The following is a 23,680-nucleotide window of genomic DNA, read 5'->3' on the forward strand; positions in this document are numbered from 1 at the left end:
TCTCAATACCAGAGTATAGTTCAGACATCAGATTGATCAGTTTTGATGGCATCCCACAAAGAACAAGAATCCTCCAGAGGGCATCCCGATTCACTGAATCGAACGCTTTACAGAGATAAACAGGCTGCAAGCAGCCCCTGCCGAAACTTTCGTCTGCGTTCGGTGAGGACCCGAAGAGCAAGGATATGGTCAATCATTGACCTCTTTGGTGTAAATCCAGCTGCTCTGGACGCTGGTGCTCAAGCAGATGGTGCCAAACCTGATCAAGAATTATCCGAGCAAAACCCTTGCCTGGCACTGAAAGCAGCATCACACTTCGGTAATTGTTGCAGTTCTGACGATCACCCTTCCCTTTCCAGAGAGGGACAACAAGGCCCCTCTTCCAGTCAGTTGGGATGATGCCTGTGTTCCAGGAAGAACACAGAACTGCATGCAACGACATCAGTAGAGCATTTCCACCAGCCATGAGAAGCTCAGCATGGATGCCACAGATCCCAGGAGCTTTATCCCATTTCAAGAAGTTCACCGCAGTCTGCGTTTCCACAAACCAAGGTGGATCACAGTTGATTGGAGGATCACCAATAGGGATAGTAACACTGACATCCAACTCGACAGCTGGTGGATCAGCCTGTTAGACACTTAAAGTAACTGGCCAAGCGGGCCTTCACTTCAGACTCCTCTGTGAAGAGTCCACCACCCTCTGCTCTAACCACAGTACACCGAGGGACGGGCTTGGAGGAACGCAATGCGCAAATTCCCCTGTAAGCAGGATGACAATCACTTGACCACAGCTGATGCTCTACCCCCTCACATATTCCTTGCACATAGGCCACATTGTCCACCCTTAGCGCATGTACAGTTTTACGCCTCAGCTCTGCCATTCAGCTTGGCCCTGCCACTCTGGTCAATGGTATCGTGTCCCTTGAGACAAAATTCTTCTTCGCCCTACGGTGAGTTCCAAGACTTCTACCGGCATCATCAAGGATGGTGGTCTTGAAAGCACTCCACAACTCTTCAGGATTCCCCAAAGGACCCAGACTCCCACCCCCCAAATCCCTTCTCAGCCTGTTCATAAACTCCTCAGCTACTCTCTCATCCTTGAACTTGCCAACATCCAGCCTAAGTTGGGATGGTACCATTCTCCCAGATTTAAGCTGCAACTTCAGAGTTGCTCCAACAAGCCTGTGGTCAGTATTGAGGAACCGACTCTGGTAGACCCTGCAATTCTGGATCATCCTCCAGTGACCATCAACAAGCACATGGTCAATCTCCTTTGCTACACTACCAGCGTTGAGCCTGTGGGCATTGAAACCATGAACCAGCTTCCTCAAGTCCATGACTTCTTGCAAAGCCAAGGTGCTCTTCTGGTTCACAGTTCCAGACCCATGGGGACCAACACATCTCATAACCATCCCTATCAGTCCCAGTTGATGCAATGAAATCCAAGACTAGAAAAGTATCTCGCCTGGGGCACTGACCAACCTCAGACTCGAGTGTGGCATAGAATGCATCCTTCACGGTGAGATCACTCACCTCAGTCGGAGCATAGACAGAGACCAGGGAAATGAGACCAAAGGAGTGACGAATCCTTCGTATCATAATACGCTCGTTGACCGGTGTTACCACAGTTATCATTATAGTCAGCTTATGGGACACAGCTATAGCAACTCCTTGGGCAAGATAACCATCAGAGCGACCAGCCCAATACTAGGTGTCACTACTCACCATGATCTCACCACAATCCGGTCTCTGAACCTCAGAGTGGTGCAATACCGATGTCCAAACGCTTGAGCTCAGATAACAGAGACAGGTGGTCATCCTCTCTTGGGGATAGGACATTCCAGGCACACACCCGAAGGGACCGCCTCAGGTTAACCCGAGGAGACCGCCGTCTGGTGGACAACACCTCAGCACCACTCCGACACACTCTCCCGCAATCTGACCCGGGAATGTTACTCCGTGGTTTCCCTCCTATCAAAGATTTGGGGTCCCGAAGGCTTTGCCCCAATGCTGACATCCGGTGAGCTGCCCTGTGGAGGGCAATTGCACAGGAGGTACTCCAACAGAGTAGGTTTTCAGATTTTATTTTGTGCTTTTCGCATGCTTTGCGGAATGAAGAGTTTCACGGTGGCCAGAGTGCAAATCCTGCCACCAACCTCCTAATAAATAGTAACCCAACTGCAGGACGATGTCCACAGACACAGTTGGGCACTCTATATGGATGGCCGTTGGCTCACAAGGGGCTCCTCTACCCTTTGACAGGTTTTGTTTTTAATCCTGATGGGTGTCCATCTCATACACCCTCCTCACCAGAAAACCTGGTGGGGGAGACAGTTTAATCACTGACAACCCAACCATGAAACAGATCAGTACAGATTGGCATGGTACGTGTAGCAAGTCACAGATCTAATCTGACCTGAAAATAAAATCATGATAGGGGTTGGGGTTGCAATGGTCAAGATAATCAAGTCCATGTTAAGTGTTGCTCCACATGGGTAAAGGAGGAAATTTCCGCACACTTGATATGGAAACTATTCATGATAGTATCGGCAGTGAATTCAGGACTGCCATAATTGGACTTCACTGTTTAACAGGTTGCATGAGCGTCAGTGCTTTCTTTGGAAAAGGGAAAAAGAAGGCTTTAAATACTCTTATGAACAGCTGTTTTTTATGAAGCTTTCCAGGGATTACATCACACATATGATGTTCCAGAAGGTGGTTATTCTAAAGAAGTTTGTGTGCATGATGTATGCCCAGCATGATTGCTCAGAAGTGATATAGCATGTTCTGCTTGGGTAAATCAGAGTTGGAGGTGCCACCATCAAAGATTTTTTGTCAGAGTTACATGACATTTGAGTCATGTAAGCTGATCACAAGCACATCCAGGGGGCAAAATTCCAGGCTGCAATCTGTCAGTGAAGCCAGGAGCAAAATCCATAAATTCTAACAACTGGAAGACATGGAGAGCAAATGAAAGAAGGGCAACTGGCCATAGATTGAGGAAGCCATCCACCAGCTCCAGAAAATGTTTTGGAATTTGTGAATTGCTCTGGTAAAGGTAAGTGTACCAACTGTGCATATGCAGCTAAGTGTACTTGGCTCGAAAATAGTATACCTTGCTTTTCATGATAGGGATTGCACCTGTGCAAGTGTCATCGAGAAAGTTGCAGCAATGTCACGAGTCAAAACGATGACTTGGAGGACAAAAGTTATACAAGTGAGCCTGAAGACGAGATCGAGGCAGAGAATGATGCTTAGTTTCGGATTCTATTAGTTGATTGTTCACAAGGGTATGCCCAAAATTATCTGTAAAGTTATCACGACATATGACTGAAGAAAAGACCCAAAAACAATTATTCTGCTTTTTAGCCTCGACATCCTACTGCATGAAACAAGAGTAAGAATTGCTTTGCAATACATGTCCCCTACAGATGTGATATTTTCTAAGTCCAAAAACGTCACAATTCTGTGAAAAATTGACGAAACGCCCTGAAACTCGAGCTTATTCTGTAACTTATCATAATAAAGCTTGTGTGGAGGAATATGGGATCATTCCGTAACTAATATGGAATGATCTCATATTGCTTAGTCTGCCTTAAAGGTCCCATGACTCAAAACTTTCTGGTTATTTATATATTAACTTGACCTTCCGAGTGAAGAAATCACCCATGTTTCTTTTTAAAAATCAAAAATGGGATAATTAGACCAATATTTCTGGTGCTTTTCACAACTTGCTATGCCCCGCCCCATAAAAAAGTTGACTTCAGCGAACCGCAGCCTTCACGTCATCTGCAGAAACTCGCAGAGTGGATTGACTCGATGTCACGTGCCGTATAAAGTACATACAAATGCATTGTGCACATGTGTTTGCTATCTCACTGATCGTCTTAATTCCTGTGATTGTTTCGCGGAAAAGAAATTCTGCTTCTGAGCCGTGTATGCACAACAATCACGAGGCAATTATTTATCCCTTTACTACCTTGTCGTAGTCGTGTACAAATCCAATACATGTATGCACAATAAAGGGCTATACCATGTCCACAAAATATTAAATGTGACTTTTGAACCTTTCCATTAAAAAAGAAACTTCCAGGGACATACAAGTAAAATACTAAAGATTAAATATTGCATCATTTCAAGGCACAAGGAGATAATTTTAAAATCAAACAATGTGAAAAACCTGCACCCACATTTTGCAGCTTATTAAATTGTTCATTGAAACCAGCCTGCTGGGATAGGTACGATTCCACATACATGCAAGCCAGGTATGGCTGCACTCGACATACATGGGTTTATTCTAAAGTGAAGGTACTGTTTCCATTGGCTTGCTATTCATCAACATTTAGCCAAAATGCTGTAATAAATGAACAGGGAAAAAAATATTGGCACAACTATGAAAAACAAATTTATCTGTTCTATTACACGGCCTCATAGCCTCGGGACTCTTACGCATTGACTTGTACATTGTGTGCATGCTAATACAAGTTACTTGTCAACTCTAGAGTCTAGACTAGTCCGATAAATCCGACGTGCTGTAGCTTTCTTTTATTATTCTCTTTTCTTCATTGTTTCCTACTGGTGCGACATGACGACAGTAGGAATAAAATAAATAAAAATCCAACAGAACGTCAGATTTATCGGACTACTCGAGACAATTGTCACAAGGTGTGTTCTGCACACAAGTTTTCAACGTATCCGGACAGCGAGATTGCTTCGTTTTATGCGCAGAGAGACACGGCCGATGACATGCGCTGGCCTTGCTTGCGATTCATTTGCCACGGAGCAACATGTCCGCTGCGCTGCGCTGGTCACTAAAATATTTCTGATATCGAGCAGTATGCAAGTCTAATTTACATTATTGAATTACGAATAGGATTTAGTCTAACCAGTTGTTATTGCCAAGTCTTCCTTCGATGTCCTCCCGATCATCATGGACTCTGGGAATTTCATCGCCAGTTTCGGGCTCGAACTGGTAAGGCCGTATTCTATTTCCAGCTGCCTGAACTTCACCTCCTGCGACTATGTTATCTGACAATTCTCCACGTGATTCAGACCAAAATCCTTCATTTCTCTCATACTCACTGTCGCTACCAGACAAATCAAAGTCCATGCCATCCATTATTCAAAACCAAATGTTTGATTTTTTTTAAAGCAGAAATGAACGAAGCGATTGAGTCGACCAATCGAATGTGGAAACACACAGGAAGCCAATAGAATCATGTAGACCACCAACCCGAGTAATTTACGTGCAGCCTTTGTCGTCCTGCAGTTGACGTCATGTGGGTTACGCCCCTTTCAGTAGATTTCGGCAGAATTTTTAGGGGCGTTCCCAAAGAGGTTTGTTTTTTTATTTTACATTTTACAGAACGAGTATTGTGAAAAAAATTGTCAGATCTGAAATCACGATAACAAACTCCTATAGGACATATATATATATATATATATATATATATATATATATATATATATATATATATATATATATATATATATATATATATATATATATATATATATATATATATATATATATATATATGCAATTTCAGTACTTTTGGGTGTCATGGGGCCTTTAAACTTGGCCATGTGTAGAGGACAGGTCTCATGAGAATACATGAATGCCAAAAATGTCTACTGGACAAAGTAGTGGTCACATTTTGGTGATGTTGAAGTAGTCTTTCCCACAGACTTTGCAAGCAATGTCCCATACGTAACAGTATTGTCCCATATGTAACATTTTAAAATTACTTGTGAGCCAATTATCTACTTATATTTTAAGCTAGAAATACAGGATATATGACCAATACATGATAGATGAGAACTTCTGAAAATGGCACTAAAAAAAATTCAGTTTTTAGTGTCATCCTAAAAAAATCCATGTAAAATTGTAACGTATGGGACACCGCTTGGCAGGCCTAATTTGCATAATTAATGAAGTGAACAAAATCGTTTTTGCAGATTAAAAGGGCATGGCAGAATATTCATATCCATGTAAAAAAAAAAAATGTTGTAAAGTTTGGTTTAATTTGCATCACTATTTCAAATTGTCCCATAGGTAACACCTAATTTGCATATATGTAAATTTGTTTAGCGATTTCACACCTTAAACCTATGACTGCCATTTTCTTTCAAACATTAATAAAATTTCACATTCAGACATGAAAATCTCATTGAAATTAGAGCTGTGGCATGAATATGAAATTCTGCCATCTGAGGAGACCTTCTCTTGGACTTGCCCTGACCTCAGGATGACAGGCTAAGTCAACCCCACCTGGTATTAATTCAGCAGCCAACAGGGCTCAAATTTAGCACTCGACGATCCCAAGCCAGCTGCCCTAGCCGCGAAGCCAACACCAGGCTTGGCATCTTGAGCAACACCAATTTATGACTTGTATAGAATTGTAAGCCGTGTTTTGGAGATTCCTTTGGTAATTTAGACTTGCAAATTGAAGGAGAGAAATATGTCTTTACAGTTTGTTATTCCGATTATTACAAAAAAGGTTTGACAACTTGAAGTGAAAACTGGAAGCTGATACAGTTGTTGGCAGAACATGAATATCTTCACAGTGATTGACTTGGGGGTGAGAGATATTTCATTGAAAAATGAATGGGTAAAATTGGGCTGGGGGCGAATTTCCTCTGATTGTGCACAGGGAAAACCCAACTCACCCCAATCAAATATTAAAGGTGAATTTATTCTCAATAATACCACTTTTGCAAGGGGAACAGCGAGAATGGCAAGTATGTCTGAAAGCCAATTTTGTGAGAATTATATTGATGTACCCCAACCAAAAATAGCCAAACCCCTGTAGTACAGTCAAAATGTCGGATAAACTCCCACAAATTGCAGAAAAAAGCAAACTCAACAGATTTTGATTCCTGGATATGTCCTCAGTGACAGAAAAAAAAAAGTCCTAAGGGATCCTCCGGGGGAAAGTCCTGAAATCATGGAAATCCAAAATGGCCGCCACCCGGCTTCGGGGAAAATGAGGAATTGTAAAGATTGATATTTTAAGATGTAAATATACGTTTTTCTGCATTCTAATTGTTTCTAGTTATGGTCAGTATATTGATATACAAGAATAATTATAAAAAAGTGAAATGTATTAAGGGTAAAATAAAAAATTATAGCTTTTTTGTCCAAAAATGTCAATTTTTTTGTCCGGAAAAAAAAAATATTTACCTGATACTGATTTTGGCTCCTGGACCAAAAAAAAGAAATGTTGAAGACACAAGATGAAATCAAGTCTTTGGCAATACAACATAATTATGTAAATCATTGAAACATGACAAAATTCACAATTCCACTCGGGGAAATCACATCTGCCTGACGAAGGTTTCGAAATGAAAATGAAAATTCGCATTAAACTCAGAAAGTACATGCATTATAAATTTACTATACATGTTGAGAAAAATCAAGCGTATTAAAGTTAGAACTCGACAATGTCATCATCATCCTCATCATTGTCACATGGAGTGTTTGTGCAGCCAGAGCCCCTGCAGTTTCCACAAGCTGGAGTGCACTCAATGTTGTGCTTCTTGCATGTGCATCTCATGGTGCTACATTCAGCCTGGAGTTGCACCTAATGACACGTAACATCTTTTCAGGAGCTGGAGCTATTGATGTCTGAAGTGGCACAAAACCCTCGTCACACTTCTGCCAACCCCAGTCTGTCGGAAGAAGTTCATCTGCACATCCCTTCCATTCTTGGACTTGCAGATACACATGCAGGCTGTGATACTTTGCTGCTTCTGATGTTAGTGGTAATGTCTGTGGTTGCACGTGAGAGGAGCTCCAAGCCACCTTGTCCCAGTACCGCTGATAGCGGAGGGTGTCCAGGGTGTCAGTTGACTTTCCGTTGAAGATTATCACCAACGTTTTTTTCTCCTGCATCTGCCACATCACATACGGAAGCTGGATATGTATCAAAAACTTTGGCCTGCTCACGGAATGTGTTGTTTGCTTTGAACTTTTTGAGGGAAGCTCCCTTTCCAATCCCATGAAGACGAGATGTTGTGTCGCACCCAAGAACTGCATGTCGAAACAGTATGTGTCGAAACAGAAAAGATGTTACGTGTCATTAGGTGCAACTGCCAGGCTGAATGTAGCACCATGAGATGCACATGCAAGAAGCACAACATTGAGTGCACTCCAGCTTGTGGAAACTGCAGGGGCTCTGGCTGCACAAACACTCCATGTGACAATGATGAGGATGACGACATTGTCGAGTTCTAACTTTAATACACTTGATTTTTCTCAACAGGTATAGTAAGTTTATAATGGATGTACTTTGAGTTTAATGCGAATTTTCATTTTCAAACATTCGTCAGGCAGATGTGATTGCCCCGAGTGGAATTGTGAATTTTGTCATGTTTCAATGATTTACATTATTATATTGTATTGCCAGAGACTTGATTTCATCTTGTGTCTTCAACGTTTCTTTTTTTTTTGTCCAGGAGCCAAAATCAGTATCAGGGCAATTCCGCAGTTAGAGGGACATGACCCTAAAATTTCAATTTATTTTTTTTCCTTGATTTTTGTGTGTGATTTACGAAAGGACACATTGATGATTCAGGAAAAAATATTTTTCAGGGTATATTGATAGTTTTAGGTGGTGAATTCACCAATTTTGAACAAGAATTGTTCCAGATAAATTTTATCAGCAAAATCTCCATAATGGCAAAGAAGATATCTAGTCAAATTAAATGCCATTTTCTTACCAAAAATATTGAATTCATAGAGGCAGTGTAGTGCTTTCACGGATATATTAAGTAAAATCAACCTACATGTCTTCAAAATGCAAACATGTGTGCATTTCCCAACCCCTAGAAAGTCATGTAACGTTACTAACCGAAAAGTGAAATTATTTATCTCCAGAGTGTATAAAGTGTCTATGAATGATAATATTTCAATTTTTCCTGCTGTGTCCAATGACTAATTGAAATATATAAATAAGTATTACTTGTCATGATAGAAGTTAGAAATAACAGCAATCAAAATGTGTAACGTTACTAACCATGTAACGTTACTAACCAGCCTTTGTGTATTGTAACGTTACTAACCATGAAATAAGTGAATAAGACTCGAATAGACAGGTCCTGGTCAAGACAAAAGTGACAGTAAGACAACAGAGGGCAGTATGAAGACAATGGGGGGGGGGGGGTAAATTTTGGATCAATTCAAAATCTCAATTCAAAAATCGCGACATTGCTGCAGCATTGGCATCACTAGAGAAGGCTCACAAGGTGCATATCGAGTGGAATTTTTTTGCCACTTCACATGGGAAGGGACCCGTTGATGGAATCGGTGGGTCAGCCAAGCGTTTTGTGTGGGACAAGGTGAGAACACGTAAACATACTGTAACTGATGCAAAGAATTTTGCAGAAGCTGCAAGTACCATGAAGAATGTGTCTGTTCGTGAGATTACTTCCAGTGAGATCGCAAAGAGGAACGAGAAGCTGAACCTTGATGTCATCTTCAGTGAAGCCAAGGCCATTACTGGCATAGCAAAGATGCACTTCTTCAAAGTGGTAAATGACGAGGTGGTAGCCTATGTCCTGAGCAGAGACAAGCACGATGAGGCAACCCAGAGCAGCAGTGAGACCGGTTCATAGTTGAGTACGATGGAAAACAATTTCCAGGAGAAGTTCTTGCTGTACGAGATGGAGAGTTCCAGGTGTCAGTAATGGCACATGTTGGGAAGTACTGGAAATGGCCTTCAACTAGGGATGCTATTTTCTACATGAGACACCAGATGATTGCCCTGTTGGATGCGCCAGAAGTAGTGAACAATCGAGGCCATTTCAAATTTTCTGTCCCAATTTGAAATTATTGTACGGTGGTTTGTCAGGTGTAATTGCATTTCAGGTACAGCGAACAGACTTTTGTTTTCACGTCAATGCAGAGATACGTTCAAAGTGGTCTAAAGAAAAATAAAAATAAAAAACACATCACATATCTCTAGACTTGAATAAACATGAATTCAAATACTATGATGTAAACTACTGTCACAATATCAAATGTTGCATTATGGCCATACACTGTACATACTACATACCGGTACATTAGTTTTTGCTCTTTGGTTTCTTTCCCCTATATGAAAGGTACTCTTGAATGAGGAACACATACAATATGTACTGTTTTGTTCAACTTGTGAATTCCAGTGAATCACGATGAACTGTGATCAGCATAGTTATGGATCTGTGGATATCACTTGACCCAGTCTTTAAAGTGGTACTCTTTTGTTGTTTGTAATTTATTGTAACTTTTTCTTGTCTTTTTTAACACATATGTAATTTGTACCATTGTACAAGTACAATGACACTATACTGCTTGAGTTTGGTGATTGAAATAAGAGTTTCATGTCTTATCTGATGTTTTTTTTAGCTTATTTCACATTCTCTTGAGGAAAAATGTAATGATTTGAGATTAAACATAATTCTGTGAGTCATTGTAATCACTGGACAAAGTGTAACGTTACTAACCGTAACGTTACTAACCATGATTTTTGTTCCTAATTTTCAAACAAAGCTAGAATGAGAAAGGATATTTAGGGTAGCTATTGCCCTTAAAGCTAGAAATGAAAAAATAGAGTTGATATGTTTCAAGCTATACCAATTTTAGCAAACTTTTCATTCAAAGATGCTCATCAATTTTTCATGTCCTTTTTTTGTAATGTTACTAACCGGCATTAAAAGCAGTTCTTTCTTCTAGAATGTTTCATGAAATGATTTTATTCTTTGCTCTGTTCTACGTCTAGACTAGGTTGATCTCTGGTGACATTAATGAGACTTTACATCCACAGATAGAGAAAGGACTTATCTAAATAATGAGAATGTCCCTAAAATGTAACGTTACTAACTGCGGAATTGCCAATCAGGTAAAAAAAAAAATTTCAGGACAAAAAAAATTGACATTTTTGGACAAAAAAGGTATAATTTTTTTATTTTACCCTCAATACATTTCACTTTTTTATAATTATTCTTGTATATCAATATACTGACCATAACTAGAAACAATTAGAATGCAGAAAAACATATATCTACATATTAAAATATCAATCTTTACAATATTTTCATTTTCCCCCAAGCCGGGTGGTGGCCATTTTGGATTTCCTCGATTTCAGGACTTTCCCCCGGAGGATCCCTGAGGACTTTTTTTCTATCACTGAGAACATATCCAGTAATCAAAATCTGTTGAGTTTGCTTTTGTTGCAATTTGTGGGAGGTTGACCAAATAGTTCTGCTAAAATGCCTGTACTACTGCTGCCCCCACTTTCCTCCTCCTCCACCAACTCTGACTCATGCCGACTGCATTAACTTTGAAAATGCAACAAGCTTCAGAGAAAGACGTGTGTGTGTGTGTGTGTGTGTGTGTGTGTGTGTGTGTGTGTGTGTGTGTGTGTGTGTGTGTGTGTGTCTGTGTGTTTATGTGTGTGTGTGTGTGTGTGTGTGTGTGTGTGTGTGTGTGTGTGTGTGTGTGTGTGTGTGTGTGTGTGTGTGTGTGTGTGTGTGTGTTATATACATATACAATACCGGTCAAAAGTTTTAGAGCACCCGCATTTTACCAGTTTTTACTGAAATTTAAGCAGTTCAAGTCCAGTGAATAACCTGAAATGGTACAAAGCTCAGTGGTAAACTGCCAGGGGTTAAAAAAAAAAGTTTAGGTTCCCAAAAACTGAAAAAGAATGTAAATTTCAGAGTTGTTAAAAAAGGCCCTTTTCAGGGAAGAAGTAATGGGTTAGCAACTGCAGCTGTTCTGCAGCAATGGAAATAAATTTAGCCTTGAAAGTTGATGCATAAAAATTCCGGCAGGTGTCCCAACTTTTGTTGATTAGTTACAAACCCTCTGTCTGTATAAAAGCAGTGTTGGAACAGACTGTGTTGCCACACCCTCTGAAGCATGATTTGGACAATATTGCACACTGAAGGAAGTAGTATATAGTTTTCATAATGGCAAGAAAAAGACAATTAACAAAGCAAGACAGACAGACCATAATAACCCTTAAAAGTGTAGGCCTTTCCTTTAAAGAAATTGCAAAAAAAGCCAAGGTGTCAGTGAGTATAGTTTCCTACAGCATCAAAAGGCACTTGGAAACTTGAGGAAACTGACAGGAAGAGGTCTGGCAAACCCAAAGCCACAACTCAACCAGAAGACAAGTTTCTGAGAGTCAACAACTTGCATGATAGGCGGCACAGAGGACAGCAGCTTAACACTGGTCGAAGTAAGGAAGGCTCAGTTTCAACTGTGAAGAGAAGACTTTGAGCTGCAGGTTTGACAGGTCGAGTGGCAGTAAGAAAGCCATTGCTAAGATGGCAAAATAAAAAAAAAGAAAGAAGCTTGCCTGGGCCATGAAGCACCGCCAGTGGACTACTGAAAACTGGAAGGTCTTATGGACAGATGAATCAAAATTTGAAATCTTCTGTTCATCACGCAGGGTTTTTGTACACCGTCGAGTAGGCGAAAGGGTGGTTCCACAGTGCGTGATACCAACTGTCAAATATGGAGGAGGAAGCGTGATCTGGGGCTCTTTTGCTGGATCAGGAGTCGGCGAGTTGCACAGAGTGACTGGCACCCTGAACCAAAAGGACCACAGCATTTTGCAGCACCATGCAATACCCTCACGTCTACGCCTAGTTGGTCAGGGGTTCATCCTACAGCAAGGGAACGACCCAAACATACCTCAAGGCTATGTCAGAACTAGCTCAGAAGAAAAGAACAAGACAATAGGCTTCAAATCATGGAATAGCCAGCAGTCTCCAGACTTAAACCCCATCGAGCTGGTTTGGGATGAACTGGACAGAACTCCCCTCTGGGCTGGTGCTCCTGCCTCCCACCTTTCTCAGCTACACATTGTAGAAACCAAGGCATTTCGGATCATTGGCATCTCCCGCAATAAGGCTGTCTTTGGGCCTCTCACTCAATCACCGCAGGTTAGTCGGTGGTCTTTCTGTCTTCTACAGTCTCCTCTCCAGCCTCGCCGCCCCCCCCCCCACTGCTCTCTCTCTGCGATTTGTCCCCACCACATTTCCGCAGGGCGCTCAAGGTCCACCAACAACCCCCTTCTGGTAAAACTACCAAAATCACGAATCACTGCTCACCTTCACTCTTTCATTCCTCTTTTTTCCCACCTTTGGAGTAAACTCCCTCACTCTATTAATTCCCATTCTTCCCTCCAGCCCTTCAAAACAGCTGTTCACCACCACCTCTTATCATCCCCCATCCAAATCCTCGATCTTTTCTACCCCCCGATAATCCACCCAAGCCCACCTCCTTCAAATTCCCTGCTTTCCTTCCTGAATGTCCCTGTAATGTCCATCTTCTATTCCCCATGTTCCCCGTCCCATCCCTCTCCCTTCCACAGATCTCCAAATGTCTCTGTTCCCCACTGTTTTGTCCTTCCCACTCCCTCCCCTCTTGTCTCATGCCCCCCTTGATGTGCGTCGTGCGTTAGCTCTCACACGAGCCTCGACAAAGTATACAAAAAAAAACAAGGGTGAAAGCAATGAAACCTACAAGTGTAACACATTTGTGGGAACGTCTGCAACAGTGCTGGGAAGAACTTTCTGAACAATATTTGATTTCCATTGTACAAAGAATGCCACAAGAATGTTTGGCCGTTATATCTGCAAAAGGTGGCTACTTTGATGAGTCAAAAATTCAGAATAAATTGTGTTCAACAAAATGATTCCATGATTTATTTTTCATCTGCATTTGTTTATTGGTTCTGTGTTTTAATTTCAGAGTACATTGAAACATTGAACTGCTTAAATTTCAGTAAAAACTGGAAAAATGGGGGTGTTCTAAAACCTGTGACCGGTGGTGCACACACACACACCTATACCTCTATGTATCTACACCTATATACCTACACCTTTCCACATACATGTATCTGACCTATACGTATATACACACACATGTATCTGTACCTATATACACATACATGTATCTACACATACATTTACCTATATACACATATACACACACACACACACACACACACACACACACACACACACACACACACACACACACACACACACACACACACACACACACACACACACACACACACACACACACACACACACACCTTGACGTAAGGTTTTGGGCATTGAACAAGGTTGGCGATTAAAGAGAGTCCAGATAAACATTAAAGACTGATATCAAGCTTAAACAACTCCCGCAACGTTAACCTGAAGTGATCAAACATTGCTCCTCCGTCCTCACGTCCATCTCGTACGTTCACAACAACCGTTTACCTCCCGAAGTAAAATGTACTCACTCGCTCCTTCCTGTCTTATTCAATCACAAAATTCTTTCCACTACAACTCTTACACCGTTTATATGTCTCCTTTGTTCATGTTTAGTCCAACACCGCATTCCAATGTACATGTACGGTACATACGGTTGCTCGAAGTCGACTCTTGTACATGGACGGCACAATGGAGCGGTGTACTTCCTGGTGTCCAAAGGCGCCAAAACAAAATAGACCGTTTGCTAACTGAGTCTTCCCTTAAATAGTCCAGCATGCATTGCGCGGGCAGAAAGCGTGTTTTTTTTTTATTTCTCCCCCCCCCCCCCCCGAGACGAGAGATTTTTGCATTTTATATATCGGGGTCATCGAGACGTACCGAAGGAATAGGTTTCACGTACTACACATTCGTGTGCTCATTTACCATTGATACCCAGCTGTTTGTGCCGCGTGCTTGATCGGTATCGTCAGTCAATCAGGTGAAACTACTCAAAATCATGTTCCTCATCACAGGAACACCGACAACGCTCACACACCGCTTGGAGTGCACCACCGGTCACGTGACCGTGAGGGATTTCCACACCATAATTCACGGACTGCTGTTGGTCGCGTTTCGCCTCCAACAGTTCTGGGCCGATTACATCCAGACTTACTGCATCGGATCAGTGTAATATTCACTGAGCGAAAGATTGCATTTGTTTCTTCCACTTTAATCATTGCCCAACATGGCACCTTCCACCCCGCGCCCCCACCCGTGCTCTCCTGGACGAGTCCACACATTATGCCGTTGGGGGGGGGGGAAGGGGAGAGGGGAAATGTCTCCTCTCAAAGTGGAACCAAACAATTTGTTTCCATCTCAATATGATATGCGACACCTCCCTTTAAAAAAAAAATAAAAAAAATTGTTTCTTCAAATTACATTCATATTATCTATATATTAATAGTGAAGGACCAATTCTGTGCCCCTCCGAGCGGTCGCGTCACGTTTTTCTCGGTACTGTGACCTGAGAAGTTTTGACACGGTGTTTGTACGTCAAAGTAGACACGTGCACAAACCAGGGGACTTCTTCACAAGTAGTGTACACCAAAAATGTCGTGTACAAGGACGTTTTGTAGGCCTCATTAGGTAAGGCCATGGAGTACATCGACTGGGATCCGGCTCTTACAAGAGCCGCCACTCGTTGTCATATTGGGCTCATGGACCGGAATCCGTCTGTGACGGGGTTTCAGCTAGTTAGGGTACCCTGTCAGTACAGGGTACCCTATTGTTTTTCTTCTGTTTATTATTACGCATTATACATTATTTTTATTATTATTATTATTTTTCCGCCGGCATTTTGCACCCTTTTTCGCTTTAAAAATCATTTTCTCTGGAACACTAAGTCCGATCGACAGGAAATTTTCACCATAGTATGTATCTTTTTTGATAGCACAATCACGTTATAATTATGACGTCATTGGTCACGTGGTACGGTCGCCATCTTGAAAAAAGCGATAAACTTTGGACATCTGTATCTCGGAAACCGTGCAATGGAAAAATTTTTCGTTTGATACATTTTACTAAGCTCCCTATGGGGAACACGTGTGATTTTTCGTGACGTCATAGGTGAAGCGATATACCGGTGAAAATTCGTCAAGTAGAACGCCGTATAGGAAAAATCTGAAAAATTCTGAGCGTCATCTATGCCAAAATTCATCGTCAAAAATGTTTTTTTTGACGTCATCGATGACGTAATTCGGCCGCCATCTTGTTTTTTAGTGTTTTTTAAAAAAAATCTTCTTCTCCAGAAGGGCTAGGCAGATTAAGGCGAAACTTTACAGGTACATTCCCCCTGAGGTCCTCTTTCAAGTTTGTTAATTTGTTGTTGATACGTCACATGGTTTGGCGGCCATCTTGAAAAAACCCTAAAACCTTCAAACATCTTCTCCAGAAGCGCTGGTCCAATGAAGGCGAGATTTCAGAATTATATTCGTGACATGTATGCGATGCAAGTTTGTTAATTTCAAAGTGATAGGTCACATGGTTTGGCCGCCATGTTGGATTTAAGAAAAATATTAAATAATGTTTTCTCTGGTATTTCATAAGCCATCGAAGCGAAAATTTGCAAGTGCCTTCCTCGCTCAAGTCTGCATACATGGTAAAAAATTTTTACCTCAGAAGTCACATGGTTTGGCGGCCATCTTGGATAGAAAAATAGACTTTATCCGATTTACACGAAACTTCACAAACTTGTTCGGGTCGACGATGGAAAGCAGAATTTAAATTTATGATATCCTCGGTCACAAGGTTCGGCAGCCATCTTGGATTGAAAATGAATAAATTTTAAAAATCTTCTTCTCCAGAAGGGCAAGACAGATGAAGACGAAACTTCACACATATATTCCCCATGAGGTCCTTTCTCAAGTTTGTTAATTTGTTCTTGATCGGTCACATGGTTTGGCGGCCATCTTGAAAAAAACCCTAAAACCTTCAAACATCTTCTTCTCCAGAAGCGCTGGTCGGATGAAGGGCAGATTTCAGAAGTATGTTCGGGAAACGTAGGCGATATAAGTTTGTTAATTTCGAATTGATAAGTCACACGGTTTGGCCGCCATCTTGGATTTAAGAAAAATATTAAATAATGTTTTCTCTGGAACCGCTCAACCTAACGAATCAAAAGTTTGCAATTATCATCTAGGATCGTGTGTGCACGCGTGGTAAAAATTATGATGTCACACGTCACATGGTTTGGCGGCCATCTTGGATAGAAAAACGCACCTTTACCGATTAACACGAAACTTCACACACGTGTTCCAATACCCAGTTGGAAGCAGAATTTAAATTTGTGATGTCATAGGTCACATGGTTCGTCAGCCATCTTGGATTGAAAAATAATATCTTAAAACGTCTTTTTCTCTGAAACGACTGAACAGATCCAGGCGAAACTCCACCACTATGACCGCCTCTCCATGACGAATAAAAAGTTCTCACCCCCTTTTGAGGTACGACGCAACGTTTGGCAGCCATAGTGGATTGAAGGAAAAATATTAATTAATGTTTACTCTGGAACTACTGCATCAATAAATGTGAAACATCACCTTTATGGTGGAACAGTCATGCGGAATGAGGATTTGAAATTTCAACGGGATCGGGCCCAGGGTTTGGCAGCCATGTTGGTTTTAAGAAAAATATTAAATAATGTTTTCTCTGGAAGTGCTTAACGTGGAGAAGCAAAAATTTGCAGTTATCATCCACCATCGTGTTTGCAGACGTGGTGCAAATTATGACATCACAAGTCACATGGTTTGGCCGCCATCTTGGATTGAAGGATAAATATTAATTAATGTTTACTCTGGAACCACTGCATCTATACATGCGAAACTTCACATTTATAATTCAGGCGACATGAGAAACAAAAGTTAAAAATTTCAACCTGATCGGTCACGCGGTTTGGGAACCAAAATTATTTAATTATTTGAATCTGGAAGCCAGTAATAACGAAATTGAACGCTTTGTGCTGCCCGGTTCGTAACTCGTCTGTTCCGCGCCGTTTCGAAGCAGACCTGTGGTTGTATCACCATTAAATTATGTTTTCTCTGGCACCGCTTATCCTTTCAATGCGAAAATTGCGACTCTGATTTAAGTCCCATGTTGTATCAAAGGCGGACGGACTGGGTACCCGGTCATCACTGCCAGCAGTTATAAAGTGGCAGTTCTAGTTATTATTATTATTATTATTATTATTATTATTATTAAAACAACCAAATAGACCGGCAGCCCAGAGACATTTGGTTAGACGAACGAGGTACCAATATTTGACTATGGGAGTGTGTAGGGGGTCACCTGAAATGAACAGAAATGGGAGTCTGCCAGGTACCACCCGCTGCGTGTAGACCTGGGGGACCCCACAAGGGGCCAAAAATGGGTGCTTACATAGATGAGTGAGATATCACTTAAATCCACCACCATGGTGTGCTCACTGCCACGCCTATATCAACAACACAAATGGCAGCCATTTTTCCCACTGCAAAAGGCTCGCCAGACCCCCCACAAAGGGCCTAAAAAAATTGTCTAGCATAGACGAGTGAGGTACCACTCAAAAATAATGCCAAATTAACAAGTTGAGTTCGTAGAGTACAAAATGGGTTACGCCAGACAAATAGTCCGCTGCACTACCGGTACCAGACACCCCAGAAATGGACCCCCGAGAGCCTAGACACTGCGGTCCAACTAGGCTAGCCTAGATATTGTAGATACCAGCTGAAACCAAGTTTAAATGATCTATCACACCTTGGGAAATATAAAATGACCTATGACAGAACAATTATCTGCTGCCTTGGGCCTACCAGACCCCCTCCCCCGCCCCCAATGGGCCATTGGGCCCTTGGGCCCATCTAGGCGAGTTAAAGGTACCAGCTAAAACCAGGTTCAGATGATTAATCACAGCCAAGGGAATACAAAATGACCCATGCCAGAATAATTATCCATTGCCTTGGCCCTACCAGACTCCCCAAATAGTCCCTTAATTGTGTCCAAGCAGCTGCAATAGCATTTGTGAAGTTTGTGTCATCATTAGGTGGACTGCCTTCTGACACAAAGAGATTATTGTGCCTCATATACACATTCTGCAACAAGATATCACTGACCATAATTCACAAATCCAGTCTATTAGGGGGTTTAACACGTCGCTCAAATTGTGTGGTGCGAAAAGCTTCAGGTGAAGTCGCGGTCATTGTGGGATCTGCTGAAGTGGGAGAAGCTGGTGAAGTGGTGAAAGCCCAATCCGCTCCTCTGGTTGGGGAAGACCCAGGCTCCAAGCTTGGATCTACTGGCTTTCTTTCAATGTCTTTCTTCAGTATTAGTCTTAGTGGGGCAGTACGCCCAGATAGGTTGGCAATAAATTGGCCCAAATAATTCACCATTCCTAACAATCGTTGCAAGTCTTGCTTGTTCTCAGGCTTAGGGTATTTGGTAATTGATCTCACTTTTTCTGGGTCTGGCTTTAGGCCCCCAGCAGACACCACATTTCCCACATAGTTCACCTCACTCACGCGAAAATGAAACTTATTTTTGTTAAACTCAACATTGTTCTTTCTAGCACGCTGCAACACTTGCTCCAGAATGCGATCGTGGTCAGTGATATATTTTGCCGCAATTATCAGGTCATCAAAAAACACTTCAACTCCATCGATGTCACCAATTGGTCACTTTTCTTCTGAAAGATTTCCAGGGCAGAGCAGATCCCAAAAGGATATCTATGGAATCTGTAACGGCCGAATGGCGTGTTAAATGTGCACAACAATGAACTTTCATCATCCAACTTGATCTGCCAAAAGCCATCTTTTTCATCCAAAATGGAAAAATACACATTTACCACTTAGTCTGGAAGCCACGTCCTCTGATGTTGGTATTCTGTAGTGTTCACGTTTAACTGCTTTGTTCAAGTCTTTTGGAATCTAAACAGAGACGCAGGGAACCATCCTTCTTTTCAACAATCACCAGACTGTTAACACAGTCTGTAGGTTTATCCACCTTGGATACAATTCCCTCATTCTCCAGATTATTCAAGGTGTGTTTGAGTTTGTCATGTAGGCCGAGTGGTACTCTTCTTGGCGGGTGTGTTACTGGAGTAGCACCAGCTTTCAATTCAATATGGTACTCACCCGGCATTTCTCCGAGCCCCTCAAACACATTATGAAATTCCTGCAACCATTTATCCTTGTCCAGACACGTCTCACTTACAGTGTGAATTTTGCAAACAAGATCCAACTGTGTGCTTACCTTTAATCCAAGAATGGGTGGAGATGACACATTTGTGACATCAAACTCCAAGCTGTGTGTGACGTCATTGATTGAGCAATCAAGTAGGACCTTGCCTTCCGGTGGCGCCTTGTGATTGCCATAGGACACCACCACATTTGTTTGTTGTAGGTTCTTCTGCACCGGAAGTCGTCGAAAAATACTCAGAGGCAGCACATTGGCCTCTGCACCAGTATCAAGCTTGAAATTGATGACCATGCCATTCACATTGAGCTTGGTAAGCCAAGCTTTCTCACAGGAGTGCACATTCACTCACTAGCACGGCAACACGGCGGACGGTGCTTCGTGTAGCGTTAGATCATCAACATTCTCATGAACAACATGTGCTTGCAGCTTCGCATCGCCGATTCCAAACACCAAGCAATCACGGACCATAACATCTGTAGGTTCTTTGGACTCAGTTTTGTTAGGTCCTCGTGGAGGATCTCTAAGTCTGACTCACGTTGTTGTTCTTCATCTTCTTCTTGTGGACTTTTTTGTTTCACAGCCTACAGTTTTCATCGAAACTTCCTGAAACTTGGCATAGAAATGTAAAAATACCCTGCGCAGACAGTAACGATCTCCGATTTTGAAAATTCCTCCGAGAAAAAAAGTTATGACGTCAAAATATCTCCGCTAATGGAAATCGCCTCAAAAATTATCTCCGAAACTAGGCAAGCTTTTTGAATTGTTTGCGGGAATCGAACAGGGCATTTGCAGAGATGTATTACCGCACATATGATACATCACTATGACGTCATATCAATTTTTATGACGTCATTCCTATTTTTTGACATTTTTTGTTTCACAACCCAGTTTTAATCGGATCTTCGTGAAACTTGCCATGTATATGCAGAAAGTGCACGCACAGGCAGGAACCATCTCCGATTTTGGAAATTTTTCCCAGAAAAAAAGTTGACGTCATAATATCGCCACTAATGGAAATCGCCTATACCATTATCTCCGAAACGAGGCAAGCTGTTTGAATTTTGTTTGCGGGAATCAAGCCGGGCATTAGCACAGATAATTTATTGCAAACCAGATACATCACAATGACGTCATATTCGTTTTTATGACGTCATCATTAAGAAGACGAGGATCTTAGCTCATTCGAGCTTGTTTAATCATTTTCTTCAAGTTCGTGACAAACTGATCCATCGTTTCCCCCCCTCATGCTGCGAGCGCTTCCAGAACTTGTACCTCTCGACCAAGGAGAATTTGTACCTCTCGAACAAGCTGTTTTTCCGGGGATTGCAGTGGTGTACAAACTTCTTCAGTCCATCTTCGAGCAAAGTTTCATTTGTATCGATGCACTCACCTGGTCGCTAGGGGGCCTTCAATTTTCGCCAATTTTTGTGCATACCCTAATTGTAGGAGGTGCTGCGGGTAAAGTATTCCATATATCACAAAAACCAGAATATATTTGATAGAGCATCACCTGTAGATCATTCGTGCCAAATTTCATAACCGTACGTGGGATAATGGCTTTCGGAATTGATTTTGTGTGAACGGTACCGATTTTGAATGTTTTTCCGTTGTTGCTTGGGAACCAAAGCGTCCCTAGCAACCATCACAATTTCCAAAGCACTAGGTCATAAGATGTACCTACCACCCAAGTTTGGTCAAAATCGACCCATGTTAACTACCAATTATGCTGATGACAAACGAACAAACATCCAAACAAACAGACAGAATTACTGACAATAAAGGTCACTTATTTCGGCGACCCAACAAAGAGACAAAGAGAAAAAAAGAGATTTTTCAGGATTGAAAGATATGTTCCAAGTGTTTGACCAGTTTGTGATTTTGTCAAGGTCTGAGTGGAGGGAAGAGGCTGCTGACTATCTGTCAGAAGGATGAGAGGAGGTGTCATGGCAGAGAGTGAAGTCATCAGCAAAGAGATCAAGAGGATTTTCCAGAGAATCAGTGAGAGAGAGTCAGTGAGATCAGTGTGATAGAACACTGCCTTGGGGTACTCCAGCCTTGATAGGGAGAGGAGATGAAAGGGTTCCATTGAGAGCCACACGTTGTCTATGAGAGTGGAGGAAATCATAATCTCAGAGTGGAGTTGGCCTTGGATTCCATAGCCAGACAGTTTGGAGAGCAGGTTAGGATGCCAGACTGTATTAAAAGTTCAAGATATGTCCAGAGACGGCCCTGAGCTCACGTCTGATATTGAGGGCCGCCATCTATTGTTGGGAGAGTCGAAGCAGCATGTCCAAGGTAGAGTGATCAGATGTGAATCTGAATTGATGATCTGGGATGAGGCTGTTGGAGAAAAGGAATGATTTTATGTCAACTGCGATGATGGGTTCCATGACATTGCTGATGATTGGAAGTACAGTAAGATAATTGGTCTGCAGTTCAGGGGATCTGTTTTCTTTCACCTTTATAATGTAATGCTGCGATGTTGGTCTGCAATATGAACATGCAAGTTTACCCCTTTTAAAGCTTACGTAAAAAGGGAACTAAGTTCATCCGGATTATATGCTGCATCATATTAAATGTTAAATGTAAACTTGGGAATTTTTTTTGTTTTTATTATCTACAGAAGGCCGAATTCTTCTCTTGTTTTTTTTTTTCTTCTTTTTTGGTTTACAAAGTTGGAGGTGGGAGGATGACCTAGACTTAGAGATACTCACACTCGCCGCTAAGCTATCTCGCCTGGGTTTGAATCCTGACCGAGCTATAAATTGCCATCCCAGTGTTTCACAGGCAGGGTCATTCATCAATGTGTGTGTCGTCCTTTGGATGGATGTTAAACTGGGTTGTCCCATATACCGACATTAGTTGGTGGACGGTAAATATCCCGCTACACCATTCGCGAAGAGTAGGCGAGCTATGGGCAGCACCGTGGCTAAATTCCAAATTCTTTCCCTAACTACTGCTGGGAAGGCATTGGCACTCCACCCAGTATAACCCTTGCCAAGAAACTGCTTCAGCATCACCGATGCTCAGAATCAGAATACAAAGTTGAGGCTCGTGGAAGAGCTACATCATAGAATGGACCAAGATGTAGCAGGAAAAAAAATAACAAAAGGAACAGGAGAAAGAGAGAGGGAAACGCATTAACAGCAGGGTTGAGGGACAAAATCGAAGGAGACTTGTCAGGAAGAACGCAGGCAAGGAGAGGACATGCGGGGTGGACAATATGGGAGGACAAAGGAGCTTTTTCTTGCAAAGGCGATTCACTTTGACCTTCGTTCAGATCCGTGTTTTGTACTCGTATAGTAGACGGGTGGCACTTGCATCATCTCTTAAAAAAATATATCCTGACATGAAGTCATGTTTTTTTAAATCTCTGTTTTGCTCTGTACATTGCAACCCATGAATCCTGCAAGAAAGAAATTTCAGGCATCCCTCCTCCCCCTCCATCTCCAGGACATTCACGAGCAAGAAAATACAAACTTTTACTCCAACTCTGTAGTAGAATGGTCACAGCCTTACGCTTGATGTGAACATGTCTGCAAGTCGTACAAGTCTGCCATCCGAAAGGACGATAAAGCAAGGACATTATCTTTCATGAACCATGCATGTTTTGGACACAAGGCAAGGACACCATGTGTAAAATCTCATTCTGTTAGACAAAGCCTTGCAATAAACATAGGGTTGTGAGTTTGGCAAGAGGAATAATCTCACATCCAAC

At 41.9% G+C, this 23,680-nt stretch overlaps 1 protein-coding gene across 5 annotated transcripts in view; it reads right to left on the reverse strand.

The window, feature by feature from the left end:
* SMARCAL1 (SNF2 related chromatin remodeling annealing helicase 1) overlaps positions 1–14,550 on the reverse strand; it is an 87,958-nt gene extending 73,408 nt beyond the window's left edge. For 3 of the 5 annotated variants that reach the window (XM_085866720.1, XM_085866697.1, XM_085866722.1), the window contains exon 1: positions 14,409–14,550. The gene's annotated coding sequence lies outside the window, so the exon portion shown is untranslated. Of the gene's footprint in view, positions 1–3,115; positions 3,224–14,196; positions 14,279–14,408 lie in introns of those variants that run through there. The other 2 variants (XM_085866705.1, XM_085866715.1) reach the window with 2 other exon arrangements.
* Positions 14,551–23,680: the final 9,130 nt, after the last annotated feature.

Source organism: Eptatretus burgeri, chromosome 2 (assembly GCF_056783735.1).
Source record: "Eptatretus burgeri isolate ZD-2024b chromosome 2, Ebu_testis_v1, whole genome shotgun sequence".
NCBI classification, from domain to species: domain Eukaryota; kingdom Metazoa; phylum Chordata; class Myxini; order Myxiniformes; family Myxinidae; genus Eptatretus; species Eptatretus burgeri.